Source organism: Macrobrachium nipponense, chromosome 3 (assembly GCF_015104395.2).
Source record: "Macrobrachium nipponense isolate FS-2020 chromosome 3, ASM1510439v2, whole genome shotgun sequence".
NCBI lineage: Eukaryota > Metazoa > Arthropoda > Malacostraca > Decapoda > Palaemonidae > Macrobrachium > Macrobrachium nipponense.
The window spans coordinates 133,403,309-133,426,018 of NC_087202.1; the positions used below are offsets into that span (position 1 = coordinate 133,403,309).

The window sequence follows — 22,710 nt, forward strand, 5'->3', positions numbered from 1 at the left end:
CTTAAGGGAAATACCAAACCTCATCAGGTCATTCTTTAAGTTAAGGACGTCATCTTCAGGTAAGAAAATAGCATGCATATCTACTTCGATAACAATATTACTTGACACGATGAATACATCATCGATTCTCTCAATAATCGAGCCATGATTAAATTCTATTTCTTTCGTCCTAGCGCTCTTTCCATACAACAAAGATGTCTGAATACACAATATCACTCCTAACAATAACAGATTCATTTTTGAAACCTGCAATGAGTAGAACATATGTAATAACTCGCGTAAAAGAATAGGTTTACATACAATATGATTAATAGATATATATATAAATTATTATACAAGTTTCATAAATACCAACCATTTTTTCCCTCACTCCATCTACCTTTCTTTAGATTCTGATATGTGCCAATGGGACTATTCTCACATCAGTGGGTTTGGATACATTTTGAACCCTAAACTCTATTGGCCGTTAAATTTTCTAAAATGTAAACGGGCCTTCAAACTTAGGTGTCAGTTTATAATTTAAACCTTTACGTACGTATACTTGTATGTATACCTGATCGCCCACGGCATATGTTCTAGTTGGCTTAGCTATTTTATCATGATTTTTTTTCATTATGATCTGTGCTTCTTCTAAATTCTTACGAATTATATATTATATCGACTTATGCTTGCATCCATAACATCCTTTAGAGGATTTGATAAATTAGTTGTAGGCTTTAAGATGTGAAAAGGCGTTCGGGCCGGGGATACCGTACAGTGCCTCGTGCGGTGTCATTTTAATAGACACATGATACGAGTGATTAAGTGTGCTTAGTACCGCAGGTATGGCAATGTCCCAGTTGGGATCTGCCCCCCCTAAGGTGACCCTTAAAATGTTTAAAACCTTACGATTTGCCCTTTCCACTAGCCCATTAGACTCTGGGTGATAGATCATGGTATTGATTTTCTTTATACAAAGGAATTCGCACAAGGAGTTAAGGAAATGATTATTGAACTCCCCGCCCGAGTCTGAGATAATGATGTGTGGAATTCCATGTTTACAAATGTAGCACTCGTAAAACTTCCTAGCGCACTCGACCGCGGTTTTTGTTTTAAGCGCTATAAGTTCTGTATATCGAGTCAAAGCGTCTATAATTACTAGGAGGTGCTTATTTCCTCTGTCCCTGACGTCGTAAAACCCTGTTAATAAATCTAAATGTACTCTTTCAAAGGGTTGATTTGGCACGGGGTAAGCCCCTAGGCTGACAGGTGTCTTCGTGTGCCCTTTGTATTCTTGACAAGTGCGACAATTTGCTATGTGCTTTTTTATATCTGTAAGCATCGTATGCCAATAAAATAAGGATTTGGCTTTCTGTGACATCAAGGTATAACCCGGGTGTCCGTGCAGTGGATTTTCATGCAACCACTTTAAGACAGTGGGTATGAGTGAGATAGGCACCACCACCTGGTTGTTATTCAACTGCGGTGTGTTGCGGGTTTTCCTCGTCACGGATCTACACAGGATATTGTCCTGTAGGATATAATTCTGCTGCTTATACTTTTAGGTATTCTTTTCCTTCGGATTTCCGTTTAACGCAATGATGATTTTTTCTATTTGCGGATCTTTTCTTTGTTTCCGTCTGTAATAGTTCAGTACTCCAGCCCAGATCTTCCTGTTCAGATATAGTTTTAACAACGGGCGTGGAGGTTGAGATATCTATTAATTCAGCTAATGGCTCGGTACAAGATGAAGAGGGGTTGCGTGATAATGCGTCAGCAATGATATTTTGCTTTTCCCCAGGTAAATACCCGATCCTCGCGCCAAGTCCTGAATGATCATGTGCCACCGAGTTCGCTTGGGGCTGTGACTAAAGCCTTTAAAGAAGTCGGTTAGGGGCTTATGATCAGTGAGAACCTTGACGGGATAACCGTATATTATGAATTTAAAGTGCACGAGTGAATTAACAATAGCGAGCCCTTCCTTGTCTATTACTGCATATTTACTTTCGGAAGGTCTCAGTTTACGTGAATAAAAAGCTATAGGGAAAACTGTTTATCATATTGTTGAAGCAATAACCCCACCTACTCCTAGGTCTGAGGCGTCTGTTGCTATGAAAAATTCCTTACCGAAGTCAGGAAATTTCAAGATAGGAGAACTACACAGTTCATCTTTCAATTTATCGAACGCCTGTTGATGACTTTCAGACCATACGAAATCTACGCCCTTTTTTATAAGATCGGTTAGGGGAGCGGCTATGATTGAGTAGTTGCGGATGAAGCGGCGATAGTAGCCGCTGCATCCTAAAAATTGCTGTATTCCTTTGACGTTAGTAGGTATCGGAAAGTTACGGATAGCCGACACCTTATCGTGGACGACTTTAAGACCTTCACTAGAAACCGTGAAACCTAGATAGAACTAGTTCTGTTTTTAAAAAATTCACTTACTTATCTTTACCCTTAAATTATGCTGCCTTAACCTTTGTAACACTAACTCCAATTTACGTAAATGTTCTTCCAATGTGTTGGAAAAGATTACTAAGTCATCCATGTAGGCATGTAGGACATCTCCCAACAAGTCTCCAAACACGACGTTTATCATACGAGTAAAAGTTATAGGAGCACAACGTAAACCAAAAGGCATACGCAAAAATTCATAAGTTCCCCTGGCTGTGCTGAAGGCAGTGTATGGGATACTCTCTTGTTCCATCGGAATCTGATGAAATCCTTTTAGTAAGTCTAGGCTTGTGAAATATTTATTCTGGCCTAGTAAAGATAGGATATCATCGGTACATGGTACTGGGAATCTGTCAGGGATTGTTTCTTCATTTAAACGACGAAAATACTACGCATATCCGCCAAGTTCGATCTTTTTTCGGTACTACTATTAACGGAAAATTATAAGGGCTGTTTGATTTCCTAATGACTCCTTCCTTTAACATTTTACCTACTTCCTCTGTTATCTCATTCTGAAATTTCATAGGAAGTCGGTACGAAGGTACATAGATTACTTTCTGTTTGTCCTTGAGCCTGATTTGATGCTCGATGACATCCGTTTTTCCTAAGGTTCCATCCGTAGTGGAAAAAACATCATGATATTTAGTTAACAGATTCAAAAATTTCTGCTGAATTTCTTCTTCTTGAATGTCCTGATTGATTTTGTTCTTTATAGATTGCAAAAGGGTTTCATCCGCGACTGATTGAGCGTGATTTATCTCAGCTACGGTAAGAATGCGATGTTTATAAACTTCGGCATCCAAGATATGTTGATTTTGTGGATTACTAAAGTGGTATTCAAATGATTATAGACTTCGATGTTACATTGTTGTTGTGAGCCGACTGTATAAACGGCTTGTGTGACGGATAATCCGTGTGTTTTCAGAGTTTCGGAAAGGATTAATGTTTCAGATCCTGGCAAGGTTCTCTTTACACGCACTAATATATTTGAAGTTACGTTAGGCTCGAGAGTTTGCGTGCAAGCTGATATTACGGGTGAGCGAGAGTTCTGTTGGGTGCCTGTATTATTTCTTGGTCATGAGACAGGTGATTGGTTCCGTAATGTAAGTGACAACTCTGTCTGTCTCTTTATTATCTAAAACAGATTTAGGGTATTAGAAGACCTATAGAATTTCCCTTTGATATACACGCCGTGTTTTGCAGGTGCTAAGATAATATTTTGAGTGCCCATAGACGGGTATCCGATAATTACTGCGGGATACATATTAATGTTTTGTACAACGACAAAGGTATCAGCAAACGTGCGCTTACCGACCTTGTACTGTACACGAGTTACGCCCACAACATTTAAGATTCATATTACAATGTTCCTGAGAGCCTTATTCCGGACTTTTCTATAGGGAAATTTGAAAAGAGTAAATGATGAGTCCTTAAATCCATATATTACGTGGACTACCAGAATCAAAGAACAAGGTGAATGACTTATGGTCCAAATTTACTGCATGTAAGGTTGGTCGCAACTCGTTTTGACTAATAATTGCATGAATCTTGTTGCAAATCTACGGGAACCTGCACAGATTTTTTTGATTCGGCCGTGTGTTTCATAGGAAAATCAATTGTCTCACAATGATCTGATAAATGATTAAACTGATTATTTGATACAAAAGATGTTGATATTGATGACCCAACATCGCCCTCTCTCCCCCCTTGGAGTGAACTACGTGGTATTTGTTTTGTTTATCACACCCTGAAATTCGCTTGCCCTTGCGAGTTCTGGCTAGACGGCACAGGAACAGAGGTACCTGAAGCACGATTTGTTTGTTTCTGCTGTTGTGCAGAATTTCCGTTTGGTTTGTTTCTTCTTATAGTACTGAGGACCCTTCTTTTTATTTGCACTGGCAACTGGTTGCGTCGTCATGCATTCTGCTGTTGATTCCTCGAGTAGCAACGGTTATATGAATGAGTTGAACTATTGTGTATTGAACAAAAACGCGTCCGACAGTCTGAAATCATGTGACCTGGTCGTTTACAGTTATAACAAACCATCCCTGCAACTTGATTATTATTATGTACCACATTTACTTGTTGTGGCTTGTTCTCATTTTTTGCAAAAACTTGAATGAGCGAAGGATCTAGGTCGGTACATTTAGACATGTGTTTTTTGATTTGTTTATACACATCTAATTCCGTACTGTCGGGCTGCAATTTTTTATCAAAACACCGTACTAACGCTTCAGGCAACATTGCAGTGATAGACGTAAGGTAGATCAAACGGATAAAATCTTTCACTTTGATTTTAGCACCCGCAACCCACCCGGAGTTACTTAAAAACTATCCTGATATTCATTTAGCCGGTCGGCAATTAGCGCCGCCCGCTCGACAACATTGAGCTGAGTCATGGAGGCTTGTTAAGGATATTTCTCAATGCAATACTACATCTAAAGCCTCTTCACCCCCATACACGGCACGTAATCTAATTTTGAACTCGTCCCATGTAAGCGCCTCCTTGGAAAGAAACAAACCCCCCATTAGATACGCACTGCGTCTTCCTTTTGCAAAGTCAATGAAGCTCTTGGCCTCCTGTAATTGTACTGCTGGGTCTGTGATGCTTTTGCATTTAAATGAGCGTCTACAGATGAGATCCATGCCTCAACATTTTGAGGCAGGAACCCATTGACCCGACCTTGAAAAGGGACAATCGCTGAACTCGCGCTAACGAGAGTCACCACGTTGGGGTTGCCAGCGGAGTGGTTGCCATTTCGGCTTTCACTTTTTTCTTATCACTTCTATTCCTTGCAATCCTATCAAAATATCTATAGAGTACACTCGACCACTACGAAACGCATAAGCAATGTACTGTATAAGTGTGTTATAATAATAGGAAAATCCCCAAAAGATACAAAAATACAGATAATATGATAAAATATTATACGGAGAATTCCTGCAAGAAACGGTTAATGACAACGAGAAGAGAAAAAAAAATTAATCTGCGGGCGAGAACCTCGTAGTTGAAGATTGGTTCTGTAATGAAGGAAGATTAATATGGCGAACAACTCACCCCCAGAATACTGGACGATCGACTCTTGATGAACAACACTTCACTGAGGAAAAGACCTGAATAGATAAAAATGGTACTTAGCTCCAGATTATATTGCGAAGGATTGTTGACATGGGATGACGTCTCAGTTCCTGTCTACGTCTCGCGTCGGAAGTCGTGATGACGTCACGGTCTTCTCTCGGTGCACGATGCGCGGGGAAGTCCAAGATTGATGACGTCACAGCCTCCGTCCTTGCTAGATCGGGTGATGTTCCCTGTGTTTGTTTTCTTCTTTCCGTTGATGTTCGATGCTGCTCTCGTCCGGTGTAGATTCTCGAAGATAAGTGACAACAGTTGCTCAAACGTCAGTGTTAAATGCTTGTATTCCTCTCGATGAAGGACATAGTTGCGTCTTCATAAACTGTTGCGTTGATTGAAGATCCCGTTTCCTCTGTTTAGTTTGATGTTGAAGGTGGAAGTTAGTTCTTGTAGACCTTCGGTCGGCTGATATGGGTCTTGTTAATTATATTTTCCGTTATACGCTGCCACCACATCTAATGTCTTATCGCTTGGCGATAGACTTTTTTGTGTTCTCCTTACGACTGTCATTCGTAAGTATTTTTTTGGTTCCTCTCATCTCCCTTGGATATCTTAGTAGAGAGGTTCTTTCTTGACTAGAGGAGATGATTCAAACAGGCAAGTTGACAAGATAACAACTTTATTCTGTAACTCCATACTAGGAGATGCAGCTCGGTCGGACGACCGATATGTTTGATCGTTGGCGTGGAACTGCCATTCTAAAGCATCGCGTCGATAGCGGAACATTAGCTATCTAAGCAATTCATATAAAAAAAACACCATACGTAGTCCGCCGGCTCGGAAGTTACAAGTTTCCGGCGTAGGTTAACAGGTCAACCGCTTCCCATGGAAATTGTTGTGCAAAGTTATCATAACATAAAAATGTTGACAAAGCTTTGAGCTAGATCAGGCTACTGCAGACAGCGCATAGCTAATCTAGGTCTGCTTTGGTCACGTTAGAACCTCCTAATGCCATGACCCCAGGTCATTGGTTTATATTTACAGATCTTGTAAATTATATATATATGTAATTATTACACAATTACCTTGAGAAGGTGGTGCCTCCCGAAATCCCTGACAAAGCGCCTCCTGAAGAAGGTGAAGAGGCGCCCTCTCAGGATATGTAGCCCCTCTCCTTTGCTGTGCAGTCTTATCTTCCATTATTCATCAAGTTGCACAGCCATAATATCATCTATAATCAACATTCATCACCATTAGATGCCGTATGATTTAATATTGTTGTTATTGTAGATTAAGTTGGCCTTATGCCAGCATGGGCTCTTGCTCACAGAGCAGCCCGTAGGTCATATAAATATTTTGCAGATGGAAAGATGAGTTTAAAGATACGAGGTAAGCCTTTATTTATGATCTCAATGGGATATGTAGGTGAGATGGTATGATTTGCAAGTGAAAGGAAAGGTGAACAGGCAAGTCTTGTGAAAAATGATTGCTGCATCAGCTCCATTAATTTTGTATAGAGTCTTCTCTATTTTCCTTATCAAGGATTTCTCAATGTTGCTAAAACTGGCAAGCAACGTGCCAAGGGATTTTCATATTGAATAATATTTATTAATGCTACTACAAGTTGTTCTCTCTCTCTCTCTCTCTCTCTCTCTCTCTCTCTCTCTCTCTCTCTCTCTCTCTCTCTCTGTGATGTTTTGCCCAGATCTGCCAGGGTACTACCACAGCGATGGTTGCTGGAGGACTGAATCTTGGTGGCATGGCGGCCAGGCATCGGAAACGCTTGAGGCTCGTTGGCCTTCTCAGGTGTGTGGCGTCACCTGGAGCTGGGTTTTCATTGGCTGTGACTGTGGTGATGTCACTCCTGGTATTACTACCATCCTCTTCAATATTGGTCCCATCCTGGGCACTGGCGTTATCCTCTGGAAAGGGGGGCTGGGTCTTCCTTACACAGGTGGGCAGCAGGAAGAAATCCTGTGTCGTATTTAGGAGGAATTTTTGTTCTAGGATGAATAACGCCTCAAGGAGGCATAGGCGTTGCTGATCGGGGCTCTTCCGATTATCTGTGTTTTTAACAATGTCCTCTTGCACAACGTGCTGTTGGTGGGTGGTGAGGGCGTGGTGTTTGATGGCACCGTTCTAGGAATGACAGGAGATCCTCTTTGTTGTAATGTAGTCATTCCAAAATAGACTCCAGGACATCCTTGGATAGGGCATGTGTACTGGTAGACGACATTATTCTGCTTCAGGGGGGTCTCCTGCAGGCGGTGCTGGGTTATTCCTCATAACCAGGTCTCTTGTCCTTCGGTTCTTGTAATAGATTATAAGAGATTGCCTCTTCACTTCCTCCACGGGGGTGAAGTTCTCTTCTACAATCTTCTTGATACATCTCTCCTCTTCTTTGTATCTGTGGTGCATGAAGGACTTGCAGAAAATGTGTACATCCTTGGAGGGGGGATTCTCTTCATTCTCTTCATCCTCCATGTACCATTTGTTCAAAGCTGCCCTTATCTCCCTGTTGATCAGCTTGTTGGAGTAACCATTGTTAAGCATCATTTGTGAAGCTCCATCCAGTTCTGTGTGGGTGTCTGCATGACCATGATATAAAGAGAAGGACTTGCCACCAAGATTCAGTCCTCCAGCAACCATCGCTGTGATAATGCCCTGGCAGATCTGGGTGAAACGTTGCATCGAGAGAGAGAGAGAGAGAGAGAGAGAGAGAGAGAGAGAGAGAGAGAGAGAGAGAGAGAGAGAGAGAGAGAGAGAGAGAGAGAGAAAACTTGTAGTTGCAGTAATAAATATGATTCAGTATGACTATACCGGATTTGACGATCCCTTGGCACATTGCTCGCCAGTTTTAGCAACATTGAGAAATCCTTGATACGGAAAGTAGAGAAGACACTATACGAAATTAATGGAGCTGATGCAGCAAACATTTTTTAAAAAATGTGAACAGGCAAGGTTACAGACCCCTTTAAACCCTAAGGTACCCATCAGTAGGAGAAAAAGATTGATAGTAGCAAGTCCAAGCAGGTCAGAGATAGCCAGTAAGGAAGCCGAAAAAGTTATTGTCATAGAAAAATGGAAAAAAAAAAGCACAACTCTATGGAGTTCAAGTAGTACTATATTTCATTATTCGAGGATATAAAAAAAAAGCACCGATCGTTAGTGGTAGAGACCAATGATAGAAAAACGAAAAATTATCAGTTTACAAAGCAGCAAAACAAAGGTTAGCAACAGTTCAAGTGGTAGTTTGAGTGACAGTTGAAAAATTTGGTCATTAGACGTGAGGCGGCCAAAAAATGGAGGGGAAAGGAAGGTTGTTGAGTAGTAGAAAAAGATAATTACCCACGAAGCAGTAGAGCAATTAGATTTAATATTATATAATAATATTTAATGTCACATATTATACAGTAAATAACATGAAAATACAGAATACTGCTGTACAAAAAAATGTTGCATCTGCGAATAGCGGGGGGCCTGTGAATAATTTTATAGATACGTTCTGCATAAAAACCTGCGAATGAGCGAGTTCGCCAGCAAATAATTTTTAGATAGGTTCCATCCGGGAATCCTGAGAATGTGAATACGGCAGGCCCACGGCAGGCCCACTGTGTTATATAAGGTGAAAATGTTTTATAACCTTTGTTATCAGTTTATATCATAATGTGAATCTTCATACATGTTGGTGGTTATCGCACTGAGGCTGAGGCTAGTCCAATTTTTAGGAGTGAATTTCAGGATTTAAAGGTCATCTTAAAAGCGGAAATATCTGTTAAGCTAACTTTATCAGTTGGTAAGTATATCCAAATAATTCATTTGTTTGTTAACTATGAAAAAGACAAATTGATTCTAAAATTTGTCATTTTTCATTTTCCAGGATTTTAGTGGCTTTCACTATACAAACTATACTAATTTGAAGGAGTGATTTTAATTTCATGCCACTGTCTGTATTTGTAGAAAGTTTATTGAAATATATTGTTGAATATATACCGGAGCTGATTATTGTATTTTATCTTTAGTATATGGTTCATGGTGACAACTAATATATGTTGTTAATTTTCCAGGTTGACCGAATATTTCAACGACATTACCACTTTATCAAGAAAACTTGCCCTGTCATGATACCTTATAAATCTAGTTTGAACCATGATGAACACAAAGCATACCTGAGGGCCTTTGTCAAGTTCAAAATTCGCTCCCCAGTGACTCCTGCTGAGGCAATTGAATATGAGAATTATTTGGTAAGTTTTCTTCTCTCAAATAGGTTTCTGTCAAATAGGTTTATAAATGATGTTTTCCACACACAATTAGTTGTTCCCAAGTGATTGTTTTGAAAATCTTATGTTTTGCAGGGCACAGTTAAGAATCTATGCCAAAATACTATCTATATAAAAGCCCTAGTTACTATCATGTGAATAGGAAACAGAGATAATGAATGCTTAAAGTAGGAGAGTGATATTATACAGTGGAAGCTCAGATTTTGTAAATAATCCATTCCGGAACCTCCCACGAAATCCGAAAACAATTAGTGAGTTCCAGACCCTCAAAAATATTAAAACAGTTTTAATTATGGGTCTTACCCAGTAATTATATAGCTAAGAGTTTCACTCGCCCGGCAGTTAAATTCTGAAATTCGCGGATTTCGCTAATTTTCTATTTTATTTTGGTTAGTTAGCAATGGCCCTGCCCCCTTATGGTAAGAGAGGAACCATTTGGCAAAGAGCTCAATTTGTTTCTGCCAGCTAATGGCTACAGACTGGTTGAGACTGGTTGTCAGCTGCAGTTAGTTCTGGAATTCTTGACTTTTCCTTTTGTTTATCAGCATTTAGGGAAGTATTAATTGCATTGTTTTGGTCGACTCTGCGATATTAGTTAGATTTAGGTTCTTTTAAGGACTTGATAGTTTTGGACTTGTTTACTGACTTGTCTCACTTTTTTTTCAACTTGTTGGACACTAGTGTTGCTAACATTAGGTATTTTGCAAATGGTTGTAAGACTAGGTTGACCAAAGAGTCTTACGATATTCATTCCATGTGAGCAAATTGCCGTGGATAAGTACTATATTTGGTGAATGTGAGATGTAATGAGTGTCATGATTGGAATGAGAGAATATGTCGGAAGCAGTCAAGCGCCCCTTGGCGCCAGACTCCTCTAATGTCAACAAGCACCAGGTATTGCCTGCCTATGTGGAGTTACAGCAATGTGCAGTTGCGCCTGAGCGCCCATTGGACTCTGTTCCTCCAGTAGCTCCCACTGCATCTGCTGAAGTGGATCCTATTCAGCCAAAGCTAGATAGCATTCTAGCTTTACTTAGTAAAGCTCCCAAGACGTCTCAAGTGCCCACTACGACTCAGGCGCCAGTAGTGGCTAGGACACTTCAAGCCCCCACAAGTGCAGAACACCCTCAGGTGCTCATAGGTGCAGAGCCTCCTCAGATGCCTATAATAGCTATGATTTCTCAGGCTCCTCTGGTTGCAGATACACCACAAGCTTCTGCAGATCTTTCTCCCATTTCGTCAGAAGAGGAAGAGACAGTGGATCAGGTTACCTCTTCTGCGTATGTCGCTTCAATGAAGCTCCTCTTGACTGCGTATCTTGCCTTCTTTTCGCTTACCACTCCCTCGTCGCCCACATCAACTTTACTCATGGATATACCTACTTCTGCATCTTCCAACATACTAAAGATGGTTCTTTCTTCAGCAGAGAAAGCTTTTAAGGATATAGAACAATGGTTTTCAACTTTTTCCTCCCCACCTACCCTTTCTGGTATTGGCAAAAGAAAACCTACTCAGAAAAAACTGTTCCTAGGGGAAGTAAGTAGATAATTCTCCTGACAGAACCAATAATATTGTAAACATAAAGAACTCCATAAAAGAAACCACAATGAGGTCAGCATCTAACATTTATTCGAGTGTCATGGTGGGATCTTTAATTTTTTTATTTTGAATATATATGTATATATTGTTTTTTGATATTAATTAATTGACTTTGATAATTAATATGCGAAACCACTTTTTGTGATGGCTGCCTTTCTACTTTGCGTTAAGGGTCGGTGGCAAGGGTATGCCAACATCTTTATTAGTACATATTTTCGCCCTTTAACATTAGGACGAGACATGTATTCATCAGAAATTTACACTTACGCTTTGGAAATCACCAAGGGGAACTTCGGAGGTTTGTCCTTTGTTTCTTCTGGTAATTCCTCTTCTCCTTCGTCCTTTTGCCAGGTATCGGATAAAGTAGAAGAGGGAGCATTTGGTTTTGGTGCTTGGGGATCTCCTCTCATTTTGGAGGCGGTGCCCTTGGATGCGAGAGGAGTATCCTTATTACTTTAAATCATATTTTCTTTCTTTTACAGGCTAACAGCGGTGATAGTGATTACAGCGGTAGATGGTTGGATATCTCTTTGTATTGGTTATCCTACCCTTGGAATTGTACCTGTGACTTGTAGCATGCTGTGATATTGGTCCTCGAGTGTGTGTACTGTTCTTGCTGGAAATCATATTCATTTACCAATTCTATCCTGGAGTTTCATCACTGGACAAAGCCTTCGCTGCTGCCGTGTGATTATTAACTCTATTCCTGCTGGTAAATATACCTCATCCTGTTGAAGAAGTCTTGCAGAATTTAGAGACGTCGAAGAGGAAGAGAGCTCGTCGAGTGTTGTCATCTTCCTCTTCGGAATCATCATATTTTTCATCAGCCTCCACCTCTTCGACTTCTAAGGCTCCCTGCCAAAGATGGAGAAGGTAGTTTTCTCCTAAGAAGTCTCATCAAACTGAGAAGGCATCTGGGTCTTCCTTCAGGAACAGGAACCATCACTCTGTCCCTAGGGTCTAGCGTGTCAGGAGCCGTAGAAGCGCAAACTTCAGTTTGCACTTTTGCTGCTAATCCTAGAGGTTCTGCTCCTAAGACTCATTCCGTGCCGGGCACTCGTTCGCGAGTCCCTAAGTGCACGTAAATCTTCGGATTCGCGTGCATCCATAGTTGGTGATGTTGAGTCCGCTCACCGTCACAATTCGGCCATGGAGTGGAAGAAAGGAGAGAATTGCTTAGGTGACTCATGCCTTGCTGTTGATCGCTCTCCCGGTAATTGCTCAGTTCCCAGGGTTGACATGATAGTCCCACGGGACCGTACACGCGGAGACCAGTAGGCCCCCCCCATTCGGTCCTCTTGAGAGGTTTCAGCCTCAACGAGGACTGGGATGTGTCGGAGGATGGTATCAGCTCTCCAGTCAGGTGCACACTCAGCCCTACCCAGACAATGGTCATGTTTGCATGACTGACTGGTCTCAGTGGTGGCGAACATTTTGCCTGCCGTACAACAGTTTTGTAACCCTCCTTGGGAAAGCGTTTTCTCCAGATGATACAGCTTTCCTAGACTTGCGTCGCAGCCATCACCTTAGGTTGATGGCTGTCCATGACTTGCTTCTCCTGCTAGTTCCACTAGCAAGGTGAGCGAGAGCGTCCAGCCTTCCTCACCTAATCCCTCTACTTCCTATGGCTATGCTGGGAGGGGCGAGATGAATAGTAGGGATTATGCAGAGTGCTCTTCGTAGTATTCAACGTCAGGGGACTACATTTCTGAAGGGACCCTAGGGTCTTACCGGACGTATGTCCATGTTGTTGAGGAAGGATCTTATGTCAAAAGTGAAGACTACTTCTCCATGGCTTTTTCTATCCTTTGGATGGATTTCAATTCACAGTCCCCTATGGGTTCTTGCATTTTGGGAGCCTCGATTGTATATTCTATTGAATTGTAGTCATTCCAGTCTTAAATGCTCACATTTAGGACTGGTTTTTATGCCCATTCCTCCTTGATTTTTACGGGATTAGAGGAGAGAGGAGGGGCCCCACCCTGATGATTGTTTGACAAATTTCAGGGGTCTCACCGAGCGCTTAAAATTCTTTGGAATTTTTAGCACTCTCCGAGTGTTTTGGTCTTCTGCAATCTGCAAACACTTGGGCAAGATGAGAATTCCTGATAATTATTATACTATGCTACCCGGGAATCTTGCTGAATGCTTGAATTCCTTGGAATTTCTAGCGATCACAGAGTGATTTGGTTTTCTGAGATTTCCAAACACTCGGGCAACAGGCATTCCCAATCATCTGATTCCTCTAACCTCCCTCTTTAAAGGGTTCCACATCCTAAGAAGAGGAAGGTATTCTCTGCCCCTTAAGAAGTCTTGCTTCGAGACTTCTAAGGGTCTGCATCCTTTCCATGGAGAGGAAGTAATTGGCATGTCTCTTCAGCTCACCTGCTCCTTCCAGAGTGGGAACCTGGATGCTATCCACAAAATGTAGTGTCCCAGGAGCCCCAGGAGTTCAAACCCAGGTTCGTTCTCTTGTCTGTTTCCAAGGGCACTGCTCATGGAACCGGGGCTGCATCAGGTATACCTGTGTACGGATCTCTCTGAGTGTGCAACCCTCAAGGGGGGTCATACATCCACAGTCAGTGATAGGTAGTCTTCTCTCCATCACGATAGTGGCACAGGACGAGAGAAGGGACTGAGCCACATTGGTGGCTCGGGCCCACCTATGAAAGGCAGGAATGGCTATTCTTTAGGTGCCAAGATTGATGTTGCTGTCCTTCGGGACAAAGCATCTGAAGGAGATAGGAGGAGGACCTCTGTGTAGTCCTCTTCGTGAGGTTTGATCATGGAGAAGATAGATGCGTAGCAAGTTGTGGAAAGTTCTCGCCAGCTATTACTGCATTTAAATCTGGTCAACTTTCGCTCGCATTCATGAGAACGAAACAGTTTTAGTAAATGAATGCTTCGTTTAACAGAGTGAGAACATCACAAGTTCAGGGAAGAGTGGGCAAGAACAGTCAATCCTCCACTCTTTTTTCCCCTCTACTTCTTGATTATACTGGAATGAACAAGGAAATAAGAGGAATTCTATGGAGTCTACTCCTCAGAGTTCGGACCCGAGAGACTATGTTTTTGGTTCAATCTTAGGATCTTATCGATCATATGTCACTCTGTTCAGGATGGATATCACTGAGAGGTTTGAACACCTCTCCAGTGCTACTGTTTTGGGAACAACCAGTTCGGCTTGAACTAGTCGTCTTCGGTATCCTGTTATCACTGTAGAAATCTATCTTCGGGAAAACTTCACCTTCGCTCGCTTCATTAGAGAATGAAGGTCTGCTTCCAGTCCTCATTCTTGTCCCTTGAATGAAGAAGAATTAGGCTGGAGTGCAATTTACAGGAACTTACAAATATGCTAGTACAGTAGTACCTCAAGATACGAAAGGCTCTACTTACGAAAAACTCAAGATACGAAAGCCAATGCGAAAAATTTTACTGCTCTACATACAAAAAGTTGTTGCTGTAAAGTCCTGAGATTCGCCCGGACCACAGAGAACAATTTTAAAACTCCCGCGCCGCCAACTGAGTAAACTCGCCACCATCCTCCCGCTCTCCCATTGGTTCCTGATGCTAGTCACCCCGTAAGGTCCTGCTCTCCTATTGGTCAGCATCTACCCCTTGTGCTTTAAGTATTCTATTGGTAAAAGGTTGCTGTAAATTGAAAAACTTATTCATGCAATACATTTAATAAAAAAAAAACATTAGGTAAAGATAGAATAAAGAATAGAAATGAATGGTTATTATACTGTTTGGTAGTTTCAGTAGTTGAAGAGAGATAATGAAAATTTATGGCTTACTGTGTAAAAGTGATTGCTTGGCGATCGTTCGATACAAGTGCTGGATGTAAACAGATGTTTGGAAGCTTTTTTTTGTTTGTTTATTATAGTTAATGGTTACTTAATAATTATTTGAAATGAGTACATGCAATACATTTAATAAAGAAATTTTGAATTAGATATCATAAAATATAAAATAAATCAGACTGCCAATAAATTTTTTAGAATTCTTCTGTTTTATTATTATGTTACGTATACGTATGTTTCATTATAGCTGTCAGTAACTCGGTATCTCCATTAGGTAAAGATAGAATAAAGAATAGAAATGAATGGTTATTATACTGTTTGGTAGTTTCATTAGTTGAAGAGAGATACTAAAGGGATTTTGACGTAAGGAAAAATCTATTTCTGGGCGATTGGCTCGTGTCGCCAGCGAAATATCCTTTAATCTATTATTTCTAGGGTAAATGTACTAACACATACCAGAGAATAAATAAATAAAGAAAAAGGTCAGTATAACTGACTCGCTCACAACACCTCCCAGAGGGTGTCGGTATGAACACTATGGCGAGTGAGACCACTACCACGAGCCAAAATGCCAACAGAATTCTCCCACTACAAAATCCCCCAAGAGGAGAGCCGACCCACAGAGTGGGCAGCACCAACTACTACTACTCCATCCCATGCTGCCGACTGCTGCGCCTCTGGTGGCCATCCTGAAGTTAGCAGACAATCTTGGCGATGGGACGGGTAGGGCGGGATTTCGCTGGGCGACACGAGCCCAAATCGCCCAAGAAATAGATTTTTCCTTACGTCAAAATACCCTTTTCGGGGCTCAAGCCTCGTGTCGCTGCGCGAAATCGTACCAGAGAAATAGCACAAGATTGTAAAGAATTCAACAAAATACAAAGAGGTCTCAAATAAAAGATAAAATAAAAATAAACAAACGAATATAATTGCTAATAAGGATACATATACACAGTGATACAAATAGAAATATTGCTTAAATTACACTTAATTCTAATAATATTTCTTAACTTAAGGTAATATACATATATACAGGAGAAATATGTATATATGTACAAAAATGGTATCTGTGTAAAGCTATGTATCAAAACATTCTAAAGCAATTAACATAAAGTTGAATAAAACAAACTCAACAATAATAATATATAAAAGAATGTATATGACTTAATATACAAAAACCCGTAACCATTACAATAAGATGTATCTCCTAGCATAAAAATAAGGAGATGACATCCAGGAGATCAATATCCAACATCAAATGTGAGTGTCCTGAGAAAAAAAAAAAAAAAAAAAAAAAAAAAAAAAAAAAAAAAAAAAAAATAAGGGACACCCACTACATCATCATAAAAGCAGCTAAGACACAGGTGACCGTAAATGAACAAGGCAGGAATAGACGAACTGTTGGGTGAGGCAGGTAGAAAGGAGGACTGGATCTTCTACTAAAGATTAGTCAGAGTCAGGGGAAACTATGTTCCCCGCTGCAACTGCTGAAAATTTCAGAGCTTCCAAGGACTTTAAGTAATGACGTTTGAACACTGTCGGCGATTTCCATCCAGTATACTTTTTCAACTCATCGAAGTTCATATGTTGGAAATAGTTAATTGAGGTGGCTACTGCCCTGACATCATGTGCTTTTGGGAAAGAGTCAGGATTGGCTTGTTTAATGAAGTACAGGATTTGTTGCCTGATGCCTTTAATAGATAAAGTGCCACCTTTTTCTCTCTTAAAGAGAGGACCCGATGATGATGAGGAGGTCCTAGATAGAAAGGCTCGTAAGGCTGAAACTGGGCAAAGAGATACATCTTGTGGAAGGGGTAGTACCTTCCATGGTTCCCACCTCATCAAAGGATCTTCATTCTTTGCTATAGAAAGCTACGTTCCGGAGAAAGTAGCACTTCCCCTGTGGGAAGGAACTGAATATGATCCGGATCTCTGGATAACGCCGACAGTTCTGAAATTCTAGCTCCTGAGAGCATTATAAACGAGCATGTGTCATTATTGGTTTCTGAAGCCAGCTTTAGAACATCATTTAAGAACCATGATACTGACGTAGGCCTTACCGAAGGCCTAAGTCTAGCACATGCCTTGGGAATAGACGAGAAGTAGGAGTCTGTCAAGTCTATGTTGAACCCAAATTGAAAAATCTTTTTCAAGGCTGACTTGTTGTCATAATTGTGCTAGCTGCTAAGCCTTTTTCAAATAAGGATCTGAAAAAGGATATAGCTGAATTGATTGTCATGATCCTAATATCTGATTCTTTCAGGAAGGTTGCTAACTTTTTGACAGCAGCATCATACTGTCTCAAAGTTGAATCTCTTTTATCGGATTCCAAGAAGAGAATATTCTGAGGGTCAATATTCGCATCCCTTTTTGCTGCAAACTTCATGAAATCCATAAAGTTAGGGTTTTGAGAATCCCTGAGGAAGCGAACACAGTCTTCGTTTGTACTGACTGGGAGAGCCTGGGATTGGGGATCCGAAGAGGGCGAAGACCCAGTTCCAGAATGAGAGGGTACCAATTGCTTTTCGGCCAGTCTGGGGCTACTAGAGCCACTTGACCCTTGAATGTCCTGAGTTTGTTTAAGACTTTCATGAGAAGATTCACCGGAGGAAAGACATAAATCTTCTCCCAGTTGTTCCAGTCTAGAGCCAGGGCGTCCGTGGCATAGGCCAGAGGTCCAGGTTGGGGGCCACATAACACGGGAGTTTGTGGTTCGTTTGAGATGCGAAGAGATCCACCTGTAGACCTGGAACTCTCTGAAGAATCCATTGGAACGAACTGTTGGTCCAGTTGACCCATTCCGACTCTAGAGGTACTGATCGGGATAGAGCATCTGCTATGACGTTTCTCACTCCAGCTATATGGAGTGGAGGAGAGATGCCAACTGAACTTGTCCGCCAGGGAGAAGATGGCTACCATGACGTGATTTAGATGACGTGACTTGGAGCCTCCTCTGTTCACACAATGTACCACCACTGCGCTGTCCAGGACTAGCTTTATGTGGGAGTACTTTGGCGGGCGTAACCTTTTTAGAGTCAAGAACACTGCCATTGCTTCCAGTCCGTTTATATGGAACTGACGGAACTGAGGTGACCACGTTCCTTGAACCTTTTTGAACTGGGAATATCCTCCCCAACCGCTTAATGATGCGTCTGTGTGGATGGTGATCCCTGGTGGAGGAAACTGAAGGGGCACTGACACCGACAAGTTCTTGACTTTCGCCCATGGTCGGAGTCGATTCTTTAGAATCAGAGGTACTGAGGATAATTTGTCCCTGGACCTGACATTTGCTCGTGAGCGCCAGATTCTGGTTAGGTCTTTCAGTTTGGCTTTCATTAAGATGTTCGTCACTGATGCAAACTGGAGCGAACCCAAGATCCTTTCCTGGGATCTTCTTGATGCCAGTTTGTGACTCAGAAATTGTTTGACTGACTTCGCTATTTCCTTTCTTTTGGATGATGGAATCGACAGAGTATGGGAGGATAGATTCCATTGAATGCCTAGCCACTGAAAGTTTGACTCTGGGGTGAGTCTTGACTTGGTCCTGTTTATCTTGAAGCCTAGATATTCCAGGAACTGAATTACTTTCAGTGTTGCTCTGTTGCATTCCTCGACTGTTGAAGCCCAGATCAACCAATCGTCGAGATACGCTACTACCATAATCCCTTGCGGATCTGAGTTGTTGAACTACTACTTCCGCCAGCTTCGTAAACACCCTGGGTGCTACGTTGAGCCCGAAAGGAACTACCTTGAAGGAGAATGTCTGGTCTCCTATCTTGAAGCCCAGATACGGACGGAAGTGTCTTGCAATAGGGATATGATAGTAAGCGTCTGTAAGATCGATAGAGGTGGTGACGGGCCCCACGGGGAAGTAAGGTCCGTACCTGCGAGATCGTGAGCATCTTGAACTTGTCGCAGCGAATGGCTAAGTTAAGCGGGACAAGTCTAAGATTACCCTTCTTTTTTGTGAGCCTTTCTTTGGCACGCTGAACAAGCGTCCTTGAAATTTTAACCTTTTGACTCTCGCTATAGCTCCTTTCTGAAGGAGATCCTCCGCATACTCCGTCAATTCCTTGGAAGGAAGTTGGCGGAAAGGTCTGGATGGGGGTGGGTTCGTTAACCAGCTCCAACCCAGGCCTTTTGACACAATGCTCTGAGCCCACTTGCTGAAGCTCCACCGGTGACGAAAGTGAAACAGCCTCCCTCCTACCTGAAATTCCTCATTGGTTCTGGTAGCCTCCTCGGCCTCCCCTGAAATGTTTTCCCCTATTAAAGGGACCTCCCGATCCTCTCCCACGAAAGGATCGCTTACCTTCTGCCTCCCTTACCCGAGCGGTCATACTTCTGTGAAGCTTGACTCTCGAAGGCTTGATTTTAAGCTGGAGACGAGAGGCGTAAGAGGTGGAGGTCGAGGCTGAGGGGAGATAACGTAAATCGGCTGTGATTGAGCCTTTGAGGTGGAAGGTTGGGCTGTTTGCACTAAGGGAACAGCCGGAACTTGCTGAGAAAAGCGTGGCTGCTTTTTCTGGTAGGGCTGGAACCGTCTAGGTTTCCTTTGACCCTTACCCCTAGCTGCTAGATCTGGTCGTCTCTTGGCCGTAAGACCCCAATGGTCCTTAAGGCTCTGGTTCAACCTCGTAGCCTCTGACTGAACCTCCTTCACCATCGCTTCTGGGAAGAGGTCTGCTCCCCAGATGCTCGACGCAAGTAACCTATTCGGCTCGTGCCGAATAGTTGCTTCTTGTAGGACATGTTTCCTACAATTCGTCCTAGCAGTGGCAAACTCAAACATATCTGACTGTACCGTTTGAGTCAAGGATTTGGTAAGAAGCTTGAAGAGCGGTTCTGACCCATAGGCTATGGTAGCCACCTCGGTCATAGCCATGGAATTAATAGATCTGGCTAACCGCGATTTGGCGTCAAATTCTGCCTGAATAAGGCTATCTGGAAGCCTAGGTAGCTTCTCACCAAACTGCTCCATAGCACAGTCCGGTTTGAGTTTGCCAGCTGAGAAGGTGTTAGGTAAGTCTTCCCACAATTCTCCGGCTGAAGGAAGTAACGGAGATGTAGGATCTGCTTCCTTCAGTTGAGGCATGGGGTCCCCCTTCTGGGCCGCTGGAATGGTAGACGTCGCGATCTTGTCAGGAAAGGGAGCGGGGTACTCTCATCCATCGTAAGATCGTAAACGGACTCTTGAAAGGTTGGATTTTCGTATTGGAACAATCCATGTCCTCTTAGACACCTGAGCCATTCTCTCTGAGCCTGGTCACGGTGAATAGAGGACTGACTCCTTTGGTACTTTATCATCCCGAGTCATGGCTGAGGCGGTGAGCCTTGCGTAGCCGATGAACGGGAGGCTGAAGGTCTTCCGGGTAGAACTCGAAGTCCTCGATCCTCCGAGTTCCACATTCCGGGATAGAAATGAGTCCGTCTTGGAAGGGGGCGTATGACGCTACTCTCCAAGGGTTGTTCATTGAGAACGGAGGTAGAGAGTCATACGGGGGAAGCTGGGCTCCACCTGTATTGAAAGGTGGAGGAGAGGCTAGAGGAGCTTGGCTCAGTCCGGCTATTAATGCTGTCTTGAGAGGTAATCCTATCCGACAACCGAGAGATCATTTGTTCCATGCTACTCTTCAGAGACCCAACCAGGTCGCCCACCTGTTGTAACAGACCAGCATTGGAGTCCAAAGCCGGAGCTGCTGCGGAGGTGGAGGGTGGCTCTGAATTGGAACCAAGGGTAGCGGAACTGACGACTCGCTGGAGTGTGAGATCTCTCTCTGGAGGATTTTACTCCTCGAGGACTTAGAGCCGGACCCAGAAGCTTTAGATCTCTCTGCTCCGGGATTCCTAGCCGGAGACTTACGAGAAGAGGATGACGCCGAAGCCGTCTTCTTAGACGACGACGACGTCTTCGTCAAGGATTTCACTGCTTGACCCTTGACCTTGGGTCTAACTGAAGCGTCAGGAGGAGTATATAATTCGTTACCCGTAAAGCCTTGGAAGGATGGAGAGGTTGCAGGAGTAGAAGAAGCAGTTGCACCCAAGGGTATCCCTTGGGTGTCCAACTTACCTACCTCGACCAACAGGTCGTCCACACCTACCATAGGTTCTACATTAATATCCAGCGTCGCGACTTCCGAGGAGATGTCCTGGCCTTGGTCAGTCAATGAGGCAGCCAGCTGTTGCTGGATGAAGGCGATAGTCGGGGCCGCCTCTACTGGGTCGACGTATCCTGTCGCCTTGCCTCCGGGGAAGATTAGTACGCCAACCTTTTCTCCAGGATGTAGGGCATACCCTTGGCGGCGTTCTTCCCGAAACCGCCGACCCAGGCCCGCAGGGTTGCCAGTGCGGTATCCCTCACGGCCGGCGCCTGGAAGAGAGGGTATTGATTAGATTTAAGAATAACTTAAAACTAAAGCTAACTTAAAGCATAACTTAAAATTATAGGGGCTATAAGGCCCCTTGAATTTACCTTAAGTTTAGAGTGATTGATGTAAAACTTAAGCACTATAACAGATGAGGACCAGCTACCGGAAGATGGAATACTTACCCCGTCTAAAAGCTGGCTCACCAGATCGTAAAACTATGGTACACGTTTCATGGTACCAGACCTGGATGTCCCCGTGCGGAGTCGCGCATGGAGCATGGGGGGACCGGCAAACTTCGTTGTCCACAATGGGTCCTGAAGTGTGCGGCGCTCCGGATGCTCACAGTTGGTGGTCTGTAAGTGAAAAGACACATGAGTATCTTAAAGACTATCACTTACAGGCTAAAGGACAGAAGAACTCCGTTGCATGCCGGAGCTCGGAAAAAATTTTGGGCATAGCCCCTCCCTTAATCGCCTGAATAGGCTATACCCGGAGGTATCCGGTGAAACACGAAGGGAGGGGGGATGGTTAAGGTACTTAAGATAAACTTAATAGTTTAACATAATAGATCTTAAACCTAAAAGCTCGAACGTACCGGACTAAGTCCAGTGCGTGGCGGAGTGTATAACTCGGTGAAACGGAGAGGTTAGAAGGGACCGACTGTATGTTCCGGTCCACCCCGTGGGGTAGACTAGCACCTTTCCGCTGGATGCCAGGTCTCCGGTGGTAAAGGAGCCCTAGTAAGGTGGGAAAGAGCAAGGGGCATACAGACTCGGGCTAGTAACGGAGCGGCGGAGTAGTAATGGAGGGGGGGAAAGGCCAGTCCCCCCCACTTTACCATCCGACCGGACGAGAAGCCGGAGAGGTCGAGTCCAGTCTGGGCCTGTCCCGTCCCTCTACCCCCTCCGCCTGGGGGGAGAGAGGGAGGCAGGCTCGGGTATGTGGAGCGAGCATGGGCAGGCCTACCCACCCTCCCCGACCCTATGGAAGAGCGGGAGGGGGGAAAGGTGACTGGACAGGCGTCTGGCTGCCTCGTGATCACATAGTGACCACGGGGCGATAAGAACAACAACTAAGCCTAGAAACATAACCAACTGATCAGAGAGATGCTATCGGGAAGCAACCGAGCTGAAGAGCGGTAACATATAGGC

At 43.2% G+C, this 22,710-nt stretch overlaps 1 long non-coding RNA gene across 1 annotated transcript in view; it reads left to right on the forward strand.

Annotated features, from left to right (window-relative positions):
- Positions 1-9,575: 9,575 nt before the first annotated feature.
- Positions 9,576-22,710, forward strand: part of LOC135222293 (uncharacterized) — an 85,155-nt gene continuing 72,020 nt past the window's right edge. Inside the window, exon 1 of the long non-coding RNA XR_010316268.1 lies at positions 9,576-9,753. This is a non-coding gene — a long non-coding RNA (uncharacterized LOC135222293). The remainder of the gene's footprint in view (positions 9,754-22,710) is intronic.